The sequence below is a fragment of the Cydia strobilella genome, chromosome 5, assembly GCF_947568885.1.
Source record: "Cydia strobilella chromosome 5, ilCydStro3.1, whole genome shotgun sequence".
Lineage (NCBI taxonomy): Eukaryota > Metazoa > Arthropoda > Insecta > Lepidoptera > Tortricidae > Cydia > Cydia strobilella.
In genome coordinates this window covers 11512841-11526408 of record NC_086045.1, presented here as the reverse complement: position 1 = coordinate 11526408, position 13568 = coordinate 11512841, and positions in this window count along the sequence as shown.

The following is a 13568-nucleotide window of genomic DNA, read 5'->3' as shown; positions in this document are numbered from 1 at the left end:
GTGCCTCGAAAATCACGAAAATTTGATTCTCGATCAGAGGGCGCCACTAGTTTTGGCCTACTCTCGTATAGAGGGCGTTGACGGTTTCGTTTGTTATTTATAATTTTAACGCATATCCGTTAAAAAACATGGGTCAAAATCATATAAAAATAATTAATGCAAATAAAAAAATAATTTATCCATATTTAAATACATTTAAGTTTCAGCTCTGCTTTGCCGAGTCAGTCAGTCAGCAGGAGTCAGGACATTTTACGCGTTTATTTATTTACATAATTTCAGCTTGATACCTTGGATACCTCCACGCGTTCCAGAAAAAAAGGGTCTTTACAGACGAACAGCAAAGTGATCCTATAAGGGTTCTGTTTTTGCCAACTGAAGTACGGAACCTCAAAACACTGATTTAATGTAATATTCAGTATATACAAAATCTAAGTTTGTTTTAATTTTCATGTTTGGTTCCTATCTATCCTATATCCTCCCCTTAAACTGGCAAAAACGAATTAACAACAAAAAATACTTGAACTTGAGTAGGTACTGAATCTAATCAGATTAAACATATGTCCTTCGTAAAAACTCGACGAACTATTTATATCATTATTATTGATTCTCAGAAATTGGCGCTGATATTTTGTACAGTGACCACATGTTCATGAATAAAAACACGTATTGCCCCAGTGCGTCGAAGATTACGTCATAGCTACGTAACAACTATGACGAGTTATATGGCCCCGACCACAGAATATATAATAGTACTAGGTACAGAAGATTCACTCCCTAACAAAACGCGACTACTACGCGCAGGCGTGCGTTCCGTGGCGGTGCGCGGTAATTACTATGGAAAAACCTCAAAATTGAGGCGGCCGCAGGTACTTATAGCGACGCGACGAAATCGCGAAGTGAGACACGCCTGCCCCGACCAAGAATAGTTAATAGGAAGGCACGGAGCGACGAGCGACACAGCCTCCTCGTCTCAAAGCTGGCACACGACTGCCGGCCACGCCATTTTCAGGCTGCATGAAATGTGGAAAAACGTTCGATTTCTTAAAAAAATATTTATTGATTAACAAAAGCTATGTTGCATTTGTAGAACCTGTTAAGACATTTTTGTTAGTTTAAAAATAATTTTAATCGGTTAAGTGGTTAAGCCGTTTAGTAGATATAAGCAAAGTTAGTCGCAAAACGGCCTGTCGTCTTATTATTTTTTCGGTGAAACTATAAGTTTCAGGAAAAAAGACAAATGTTACAATTGTTGTGCATAGAGTCTTCACTCTAAAAAATTATGAAAAAAAATATATATGCATCTTCATGCATATTTTTTTTTTCATATTTTTTTGTTGACCCGTTTAGAAGATATTAGCCCTAGAAAATAACAGATTTTGGCCAAAAACTGCGCGAAGCGCCTTACGGTATCTCCATCCAAACAAAAACGAATTACTAAATGCGTACGACGGGGTACTAAATTATTCAAACTATAACTTGCTCCTTTTGTTAAGTTTGTTTATAATTCAGGCGATCTGTGTAGTTAATAATGGTGTATCACTGTTTTGATTCGATAACACATTTAAAAATGAGTTCACGTAGTAAGAGCCGTTTCAAACGTTGTTTTAGAATCCGTTAAGAGATCCTGTACCTACCAACTATTACGAAAGCCTTCAAGGAAAAGCCCGCCATAATGAATTATTTATTATGAATTTGTACTGTACCACGCAGGCAATATTATATTTGCAATTAAAAAACTATGAAATAGTTTTGCTGTGAATAAGATTCATAGGAACGCTATATTTCATTAACAGCAATTGTAAATTTGTAGCGCTACAATAAGGCATTCGTAAGTAACTATTACCTTAACAATAAATGAAAGTTATTTCAGTTTAATTATGAGTGATTATGTAGAGGTAATTACCTACATTTAATTTATGGAATAAAATACATGGTACAAAGACCAGTTTTGTCTCTTTGGTTTCGTAGAATTACTTTTTATTTACATGATGTTGGAGGAAAACAGTATAATTATTACCTATTACCTAGTCAAGTAGTTAAATACCTACTTGGGTTAGGTCAATGCATCACTGTAAAGAACTTTTTAAAAATAATGGTATAATGACGCATTTCTCGGTATACATGTTTCAAGTTCTGATGTTCGTGAGAAAAAACTTGTCTATGTTCAAACGTGTCGAAGTCATGGGCAAACAAATCAGATCGACGGGAAGACTGCGAACAGTGCCGCGTCGCATGGCACTTTCAGGTAAGAATCCGCGAGTAATGGGCCCAACCTATTATGAAAGTCTACCAGCTGAATTTAGATATGAAATATCTGACGAAGCATTTGAACAACGACTGAGGAACTTTTTATTGAATAACCCTTTATATTCAGTAGACGAATACGTGGAATTAAAATTTAAATAACTGTTTGACATTATAGTTTTTGTAAAAATGGATTTCATTTGACATTAGTTCTTAACTGTTATTATTACTGCTCTTAGTTTTAGTATGACGATCATTACGAGATACCTTTTTTGTTTGACATGTATTCCATTATTTATTTAGTTTATTTTGACGGTAATTTTCCAATACCTTTTAACTTATAATTGTTAGTTTTTCATAATTTGTATTGTTTTTGATTTATCATTGTTGACATTTTATAATTATACTAGCTTTTGCCCGCGACTTCGTACGCGTGGATTTGTATGTTGGTGGTTATATATTCTACATGAGCATAATATAGAACATTATGCAGCAAAAGATATCAGTAGGGACGGTTAATCATTTGTTAATAATTATACAACGCATGAAATTTGTCTTTCACAAACTACGAAGTTTCAAGACCCTAACTGAAAAAAATTGTTTCCGATATAATCCCTCTCGACCCTCTTAGAAGATTTACAAGTCCACTATTTAAGAAAAATATTCGCTCCCAAAACTATTAATACAAACCTATCAAAAACGGTGTAAGTAATCAGTTTTCGTCTATTTTAATATAATGCCCTTTTTACCAAGTTTCAAGTTCCTAGCTTAAAAGAAAATTTGTACCACATATAAACTTACATCCCCTTTTTAACCCCTTTAGGGGTTGAATTTTTAAGAACGTTGAAATAACTTTTTTGGAATCTTATACAATGCCTATCAAGAAGTTTTTTTAATACAACGTCGGTGGCAATCAAGCATACGGCCCGCCTGATGGTAAGCAGTTACCGTAGCCTATGGACGCCTGCAACACCGGAGATATTACAAGTTACAAAGCATTTGTAATAGATTCACTTTCAACCCCTTTTTAACCCTTTTAGGGGATGAATATTTAAAAACGCTTAAATTTCTTTTCTTGTATTCTAATAATATGCCTTTATACAAAGATTCAAGTCCCCCACTCAAAAAAATATTTGATCTCCATACAAACTTTCAACCCCATTTTTACCACCTTGGGGGATGAATTTTCAATAATGCTGAAATAAGTTTTTTTCTCTTTCGATTATATATCTTTCTATGAAGTTTCAAGTACCTAGCTTAAAATAAAATTAGGACCACGACAAACTTTCAACCCCTTTTTAACCACTTTAGGGGATGAATTTTTAAAAACGCTGAAATACTTTTCTTATATTCTAATAACATGCCTTTTTGCAAAGATTCAAGTCTCGCACTTAAAAAAATGTTCGACCTCCATACAAACTTTCTACCCCTGTTTCACCACCTTAAGGGATGAATTTTCAAAAACGCTGAAATTAGCTTTCTTTTCTTTTAATAAAATGCCTTTTTACAAAGTTTCAAACTCTTAGCTTAAAATATAATTTGGACCCTATACAAACTTTCAACCCCTTTTTAACCCTTATAAGGAATGAATTTTTAAAAACACTGAAATTACTTTTCTTGTATTCTAATTAATAATATGCCTTTATACAAAGATTCAAGTCCCGCACTCAAAAAAATTTATGATCTCCATACAAACTTTCAACCCCTTTTTCACCACCTTAGGGGATGAATTTTGAAAAACCCCTTCTTAGTGGATACTAACGTCATAAAAGCTACCTAATGTGAAAAATTCAGATCTCTAGGTCCAACGGTTTGGGCTGGGCGTTGATTTAAGTGAGCCAGTCAGTCAGTCAGGACTTTTACGGTTATATATATGTTTATATGTTTGCAATGTTTGCATGCCGAATAACTGACGATCATAATATAAATTCATATAGATTAGTGTAAGAATAATTTATATTGTAATTTATCATTATGAAATAAATAAACTAAAGTAAACTAAATTGTGCAATGTTCAATAATTTATATGTATAGGTAGGTGTTCTTCGCTCAAACACTTTTTACTACTTATATGCCGACTTAGAATTTAGGTGTAAGGTAAAGTACCTAGTATAAACTTAATAAACTTTCTGAGTTAAAATTATATGTAATAAAAATAATCGCCAAAGTAATTTGTAAGATAAATTGTGATTTTTGCTCCATTTTATTCTAACGTTTATTTCCAGTGCAGTAAACATGAAGCTAATGCACACTACTTAAGTTGTTAAGGGGGACTTGAAATACAAATTGATGTGTTTTTCTGTCGACACTGTTGGACACTTTCCGACTGCATCATCTGATCAGCGTCATGTTACATGTTACATAATTTACAGAAGTAGGTTAGGTACCTTTATTTAATCAGACATCGACAAATGTGTTCGCCTGATACAATATTTAATAGACTCCAATAAAGGATTTTTTTTTGTATGTTCACCGATAACTCGGAGATTGAAAATCATTTTTTGTTCGATAGGTTATGCTTTCTAGTTGGTACTGAAGTGTCTAAACTTATAAGGGTTCAGTCACTTCAGAAGGTGAGCAGAGACACGGGAAAAGAGTAGGCGATTAAAGTAAACGATCTGTATAGTTATGATATGATCAAATCCGTCAATTGCCTCTTTATTCAGTATTGCCTCAGTATTGCATTTATAGACGTAGGTGGTCGTTGATACAAGCAATATGCGTTTATGTCGCAGTAAACTATTGTGTCACTGCTAAACACTGAAAGTGGCTAATTGCCATATTACAGTCCCATTACTGCCATTGTTAAGTCAGGATCTGTGCACAGGCATACTTAGGTATAGTAATTTTGTTATTTTTACGGTTCCATACCTCAAAAGGAAAAAACGGAACCCTTACCACGGATCACTCGTCTACATGTATGTCTGTCCATCGGTCACAGCCTATTTGCTCCAAAACTACTGGACCAATTAAGTTGAAATTTAGTACACATATTATGTAAGTCTGTGACCCAAAAACGGACATGTATCGTAAACAAATGAATTTTAAACATGGGGGCACTTTTGGGGGGTAAATGAGAAAATTAAAAAACAAAGATTTGCAAACTAAATCATGTAAATATCTTTATTTTATAATTTTAAAATAAACAGTCTAGAAGTTATTCGAGAAAATAGGCAAAAATGAATGAATGGATCGGGTGTCACCCGTTGACCACGGACGCTGTAAATGGTTCGAAACGTCGGGATGTATTATAAATTCAATATACGCGATATAATCCGTTTTCATAAAATAATAATAAAAAAATAATTATTAAGTAGGGATTACAGGGCATTTTTTAAGATTTGTCGAAGTCCCCTAACCCCTTAAGAAGTCCGCATTGAGAGCAATAGTAATAAAAATAAGCGAAGCTAAAGCTGCGCGCCCGCGGCCGGCGCTAAACTGGCGGACATTGCAGTGACAGTGACGGATTCTGGAATCTCCTCCACCACCTGCTTAAGGAGTTAACAGGAGTGGTCATTTCTCCGTACAAACGTACTCGACTGTTTGCTCCGTGGTTTTAGAAGCTAAAGCAATGATTTTTTCAACACAGATCATTATAATATTTGTGTCGAACTGTTTTGCTTTTTTGGAAATTTTTGTTTTTTAAGGCGCTAGAGCACTTCAAATGATCGCAATAACGGCCTAATTTACTAGGCCGCAAAGAGAAGCATGGTATTCAAAACTTTAAACTACCTATAGGTACCTACAACAAAACCGGATAGCCAACTGCAGGGTTAACTTTAAAATTAAATTGTAGGTTATGTCATTCTCAATCAAAAGGTAACTTATTGTCGGTAGCTACCTATTGAGTTATTTCTACCAGCATATGGTATGGTATGGCAAAACATTCTCTTTTATATACAAAAAGAATCAGAACTTTATGTTTCGTACTTATTTTTCTATGATTTTTTGAAAATTCATTCAAGTTTTGAGATATTCGATGTTAAAGTTTGAAAGTTTAAAAGACCAAGTTCTAGTGCGAAGTTATGGATAAAGCGGATTTAAAATGTTCCTTAATCATTATTATACTCGTAAACAAATGACATTTTATCTCTAATATTCTATATAGAATTGAGATATTATAAAAAAGTAATTGTGTGGTTTTATGAAACCACGATGCAAGTGATTTTTTTTTCGGATTGTAGATATAGGATATAGGCATTTATCTGAAAATATTCGTAAAATTATTCGATTTAGGGTGTTAAAATCGCGTTTTTAATCTTAATAAATATTATATTGTCTTCGGTTACCGCGATAGTTACTCATGAAATAAAACTATGAAAAACGTACGTAGGGGATGTATTATAAATTCAATATACGCGATATAATCCGTTTTTCATAGTCTTAATAAATATTCTCTAATTATCTTATAAAAGCTCGCCCAACGTCAATGTAATTCAACTACTCAACATGGTGCTGTAATTCATTATTAATATCGCTTTACTTATCAGTTGTTACGGATAATACGGATCTCAACGGTCATGTTACACTGGCGTTTTCGAGATGTCTAATACCCTTGCGAGTAGCCAACCGTTGGGACATTGGCCGTGACGTTCTAAAACAAAAAGTCATATGTGAATGTAAAGTTCCTATTATGACATGACACAACGTAGAATTTGACAGATAGAGAGTTTGACGTTATAGTATTTAAGGTTTTTTTTATTATTATTATAAACTGATCGGCGATTGGCCCTAGTTACACCTGATGGAAAGTGAAGACAGGGTATAAGATGGAGCTCATCGGTTCAGTAACAGCCTATTCACTCTTGTTTTAAAGAGACCGAGGTCATATTGATCAGGGAATACAGATGGAGGGAGCGCATTCCATTCCTTAGCCGTCCGTAATAAGGTTGATAAGGTCTACTGTCCTTAAAATTGTGTATGAAATTACAAACAAGTATCAGCCTTCGTGATTTAAGCAGTAGTCTGCTATTTTAAAGACTATGAACCAACTATAAATTCTCTCGAAATAAAGTAGAATTTTACTTATGCTATAATTATGTAATACGACGTGCTAAAGACAGCCCAAAAAATTTAGCGATAGAATAAAAGTTTCACTTTAAAAAACCAAGTAGGGTATCGAAACGTGACATGAAAATAAAAATACTTTTTATGGCTTAAAATCAATAGGTTCTCGGCTATCTTATATAGCTCTTGTACGTCTATAATGTAGGGATAATAGTAAAAATCATCAAACAGCTATAATGTCAAAGTAACTTTTTTATTAAATAAAGCAAAAATCAACATTAGCTGTAGAGATCTTACATATATGAATCACATTAATTTGTTGTTAACAAGCATTGTATGTTACTTTGTGGATTAAGATTTTGATTTAAAAAACTTCGAAGTTTAGTACTTTGGACATAATTTTCGTATGAAAAGTGATTAAGGATACCACATTGTCGGTTTTCATAACTTTAGAGAAAATAAAATTCTACGTGCATTTTGTACTTAAAATTCAAGCTATAAATTGCTTATATCTAATAAGAATTTTTCCCCTCACTAGCTCGGAAAGTTGTCGTTTGTCCTTCAATACAAGCGGGGAAAAACGCGTTTTATCCACTAGTGGGGAAAGTAATTTGACCTTGGATGGAGCGTGTTTAAGTAGCTTGACAGATAACAAAACGTAAAACGCTCATGATAATGGTTCGTTCGATATTAATTAAATAAATGGTTTGAAAATCTAATAAAAAATACCAAATTTAGCTTTATTTAATGATTTTAAGTCATAAACCTTAAAATTCCATAAGAAACGTTTGTTTTTTTATAATGATGTTAAATACTGAAGGAACAAGTTGAGTTGATGCAATTTCAAAACGCATCGTTGACATTTCATACATCAGAAATGTCAACATTGTCAACCTTTTCTCACCGACTCGCGTAAAAATACACAACTTCAGGAGTTTTCTGTTATAATATCGTAAATAAATGAGTGATTCCAGTGATGAAGATGATCTAACGCCTGTGGATGTTGCACTTTCCTCGCTATAGTGAGGTGAAAAGTTTTGTGTTACACACGGGCGCAAATGTATTTTACTTCTCGTGTGTTGAAACACTCGCTACGCTCAGGATTCTATTTTAGAACCACTCGCTTCGCTCGTGGTTCACCTATAGAATCCTTTCGCTTACTCGTGTTTCAATACTACACTCGCGGGTAAAATACAACTTTGCACCCTTGTATAACAAATAACTATTGTCATGTAACTCAAACATTACAAATTGGATACAAAAAACGATTCTCTTCGTCAGTTTTTAACTAATAATTTTGGTAGAAGTTTAACTACATCTTAGGGTACCACCACAGAATAAATAATAGTACTAGGTACCACTACCAGGGTAGGGTATTAAGAGAAATGTAATTTATAAGGTTGTTGTTAAAGGCTATTTTCATTTTCAATTTTAATAGTGTACCACATTGCCGGCTTATGAAATTTTAAAATTAAATAACACTTACATATGATATGATTGATTAAACAACACTTGGTACATGATTGATATGATTCCAATAAAATTTATTTTAATATGAAACAACACTTACATATGATTTAAGGGTCTCCCCGCGGTTTTCATCGATTTTTGACAAGTTTTGAGCCGTTACTCCTACATTTGCACTACAGATATAATAATAAGACAAACTGCTATCAGTTCATCATTTTTTTATCTCTTGTCTGCGGAATTTTGAAAGAAATGAATAAGAGAGGTAGGGGCACTGTGAATGTCATATCACGTTGTGTGGTAGGGCAACGCACAGCGGATGCCATTTCAGATCTAGAGCAAACCCGAAATGGGGAAGGACATCCACCTTACAGAAAATCGCAGCCAAATAACACTAGACCCTACTCATAGTGTTGTGTTCCTGCCGGTGAGTAAGGTTGCCTGAGCTCAACGAGGGTGCGAGGTGTTAGGGTGGGCAACGCGCATGTAACACCTCTGGAGTTGCGGGCGTCCATAGGCTACGGTGACCGCTTACCATCAGGCGGGCCGTATTGTTTGCCACCGACGAATTGTCACGGATTAATTTTTTATGATTTTTTAAACATTGTCTAAAAAAACACTTTTTTCGTAACTCGATCTCGATTGCTGTGAAGGATCTTACATATACGAAATCTTCTTATTTGGGTTCGTCTTTGACCTCTCTACAAACTGGTCAGATTTTAATTTTAAACTAATTAACACAAAAGTTTTGGCCAGAAAGCCAGTTTTTTGGCCTAAAATTGTTCAACTTTGATGCTAAATATTTCGAAGACAATGAACTTTGAAGTAAATATGAGATAGGTACTATATTGCTTAAACCCGTTAATATGATAAGCTACAAAAAACATTAGAAAACTAAGGGATTCAGATCGAAGGTCATTGGCGCCAGGGAGCCCTTTAATAGAAAGTTCAAACGTGGCTAAACACTTAAAGTTTGGCCAGTACCTACCTTAATAATGGTAGGGTACCTCATCGCCGATCATAAGGACGATCGACAATGAGGTACCCTATATAGTCATTAAACTTAAAGCGTGGTTTTTTCGCTCGAATTTGCAACTTTTGTAAAATGCACATGATTATTTTAAGTGTCTAGAGACTGTTTCTGAACAAAACAAAATTTCGTCAATTTCGACTTGATTTACATAATTTTTAAGAAAAAAAAACCGACTTCAATGGGGGCCGCTGAAAGTTCACTTATGGTGCAATCTTATTCCAGACAATGAAATGAAAAAGACAGCATCTTTTGCCTAATTATGTATTAAAGGAGGTAAAACCACCCACTTTTCTAGCAGCATTTCGTTTTTGTAAGGGTCGCAGTTCTTACCTAACCTACTTTTCTGATAGCATTTCGTTTCTGTAAGGGTCACAGCTCTAACATAACCTACTTTTCTGATAGCAGTTCTGTTCTGTGAGAATCGCAGTTCAAAACCCAACCACCCACCTAACCCACTTTTCTAGTAGCATTTCCGGGTCCGGGTCTTGGTCCGGATCAGAGTCCGGGTCCGTGTCCGGCTGTCCGGGTCCAAGTTTGGGTCAGAGTTCGGTCCGGGTCCGGGTCCGAGTTGGGGTCCATGTTCAGACCCGGGTCCGGGTCCGAGTCCGGGTCCAAGTTTAGGTCTGGGTCCATAAGGAAGAGAACAAATCGCCAAACGTGGACTATGTGTCATTGAGGAGTTCCATTCTGATCATTATCAGCAGTTTCCACTTCATCAAATGTCACTTTTTTAAATGTAAATGCTGGATTTGTTGATGAAAATACAAAAATCACTATATGTATGCCTTTCACATTTGAGGAGTTCCCTTGGTTCCTCGTGGGTCTTATCATCAGAACTCGAGCTTGACAAAAATATGTCTTAAAAACTTAAGTTGCTTAACAAACATAAAGAAGAGGACAAATCGCCAAACGTAAACTATACGTCATTAAAGAATGCCATTCTGATCATCATCAGCAGTTCCACTTCATCAAATGTCACTTTTTAAAATGGAAGTGTTGGATTTGTTTATAAAAATACAAAAATCACTATATGTATGCCTTTCACATTTGAGGAGTTCCCTCGATTCCTCATGGATCCCATCATCAGAACTCGAGCTTGACAAAAATGTTTCTTGAAAACCTAACTTGCTTAACAAACATAACGAATAGGACAAATCGCTAAACGTGAACTATGCGTCATTGAAGAGTTCTGTTCTGATCATCATCAGCAGTTCCACTTCAACAAATGTCACTTTTTAAAATGTAAGTGCTGGATCTGTTTATAAAAATACAAAAATCACTATATGTATGCCTTTCACATTTAAGGAGTTCCCTCGCTTCCTCATGGATGATCCTATCATCAGATCTCGAGCTTGACAAAAATGTTTCTTGAAAACCTAACTTGCTTAACAAACATAACGAAGAGGACAAATCGCCAAACGTGAACTATGCGTCATTGAAGAGTTCCGTTCTGATCATCATTAGCAGTTCCACTTCATCAAATGTTACTTTTTTAAATGTAAGTGCTTGATTTGTTGATGAAAATACTAAAATCTATATGTATGCCTTTAACATTTGAGGAGTTCCCTCGATTCCTCATGGATCCCATCATCAGAACTGCCTTTTGACAAAAACGGGACCAATCTGTATGTATATAATTACAATCAAAAAAAGAATTTTCAAAATCGGTCTAGAAATGACGGAGTTATGGAGTAACAAACATAAAAAAAAAAAAAAACCGAATTAGGGCTAACGCGTATGAATTCGCCGCTAGGGGCGCTAGTGTAGATGGTGGTTTTTTCCATAGTTCGAAATGTCAAATGTCACTTGTCACTTCAATGACTGACAGCTGTTCTTTAGTCTTTTGGACCACCATCAACAGAGGCGCCAACTGGTGAGCAAAAAAACGATAGCCCTCATTGAGAACCTCCTCCTTTGAAATCTTGAAGTCGGTTAAAAATCATTGATATCTCGGAATCCATAAGCGACAAAGTGGTACCTTTTGATTGAGAATGACACGTTTGATTCAAATATTTAAATGTATAAATAGTATCTAGAGCACAAAAAACTGTTTATCTGTGGCGCTTGATAGACAGTCATTGTAGTGTTTCTTTTTTGTTATTAAAAGGGCTTATAAACATCATAGTTTCAATGTACGCTGCTCGTTTTCGATTAATAGATAGGTACATTAAATTATATTAGGTAGTCAAGGTGAAGGACATAAAAAAACTGCCGGTTAAATGTTGAATTCGTTCCGAAGCTTTATTTAATTTTAATTAACATTAAGTATTTGAGTATTTTATTAAATCAAACCGTTCCGTATTAGGTAATTGAATTAGATTATATTATAATAGACTTAAGGCTGCGTCCTACGCACTGTAGTTTCTTAGCAACAAAAACCGGCCAAGTGCGAGTCGGACTCGCGTTCCAAAGGAAAATTTTAGACCCAGTAGCGGAGATAAATGGGGGGAGGGGATGGTATTTTTTTGGCTATTGTCTTAAATAACTTCTAAACCATTTATTTTACAATTACAAAAAAAAATATTTGAAATTCTCACAATGAGCGCTTTCATTTGACATGTAACACGATGTAGTTTGAAAAACTTTATTTTTTAATTTTCTCATTTACCCCCCAAAAGTGGTCCCCTTGTTTAAAAATCATTTGTGTACGTTACATGTCCGTCTTTGAGTCACAAACTTACATAAGTGTACCAAATTTCAACTTAATTGGTAGTTTCGGAGAAAATATACGCCTACTTTTTTTTTTTTTTTTCTTCATCTATGTTGAAAGTTGTAGGTCCTCGCTTTCAGTACGGGCGGCCTACAACTCTTATTACTTTGTTTCTATTTTACATTTACATACATGTTAATTACTGAATATAAAATATTAATTAAATATATATTTATATACATATATAAGTACGATCTATTTATGTATTATTAAATTTCTTTAGTGAGTTTATTATTTTTGTGATAAAATTTTCGAACGATGTTTTTGTTGTTTCTTTTTCTATTATTTTAGATACATCATACGGGTCAAAAACTCGTGGTCACTGCGGAAGTATGAATATTTGGGACAGTGTTTGAGTAGATGGTCGATAGTTTGTGGTGTCGTATCATCGCATGGGCAGGTATCAGTGTTAGTGATGTGGAAGCGTGCTAGGTAGGCTTTATGGTATCCATGACCGGTAAGTATTTGAGTGAGTTGGAAGGTGAGTGACATATGCTTGCGAAGTGTTGTTACATGAGTAAGTGTAGGCAGATGCTGCTTTGTGTGGGTTCCTGTTATACTGTTCATGTATATTTGTTCATGTTTTCCTATTATAGTTGTATGTAGGTTCTTTTTATGAAAGGATAGGGGAAATCTGCAGAAATCGGGTCTTCTGTGTAATGAGGCCGCGTGTTTGGCGGCTGCGTCTGCTACCTCATTGCCGTGAAGGCCGGCGTGGGCTTTAATCCAGCAAAAATGAATTTCACCTGCTCGTTGGATTTGACAAATTAATTTATGGATATTGTTTATCGTTCTGTTTGTGCTGCTGCGTTTTGCAACTTCTTGCAGCGCAGATTTTGAGTCTGAGAAAATAGTGGCTTTTTCGAGACGCAGTATGATGCATTCTTGACACGCTCCTTCTATAGCAACACATTCAGCCTGAAAAACTGTACAGCTCTTATGTAGCTTAATTTTTTTAGTTCTGTCGCTTCCATCAGGATAGTGTATAACGAATGCCGCTCCTACTCCTTCATCGTGCTTGCTTTCATCAGTGTAGATTCTGTGCATGTCTGACGTATAATAAGGTTCTAACTCGTTTTCTGTATGTATGTCGGTTATATTTATAGT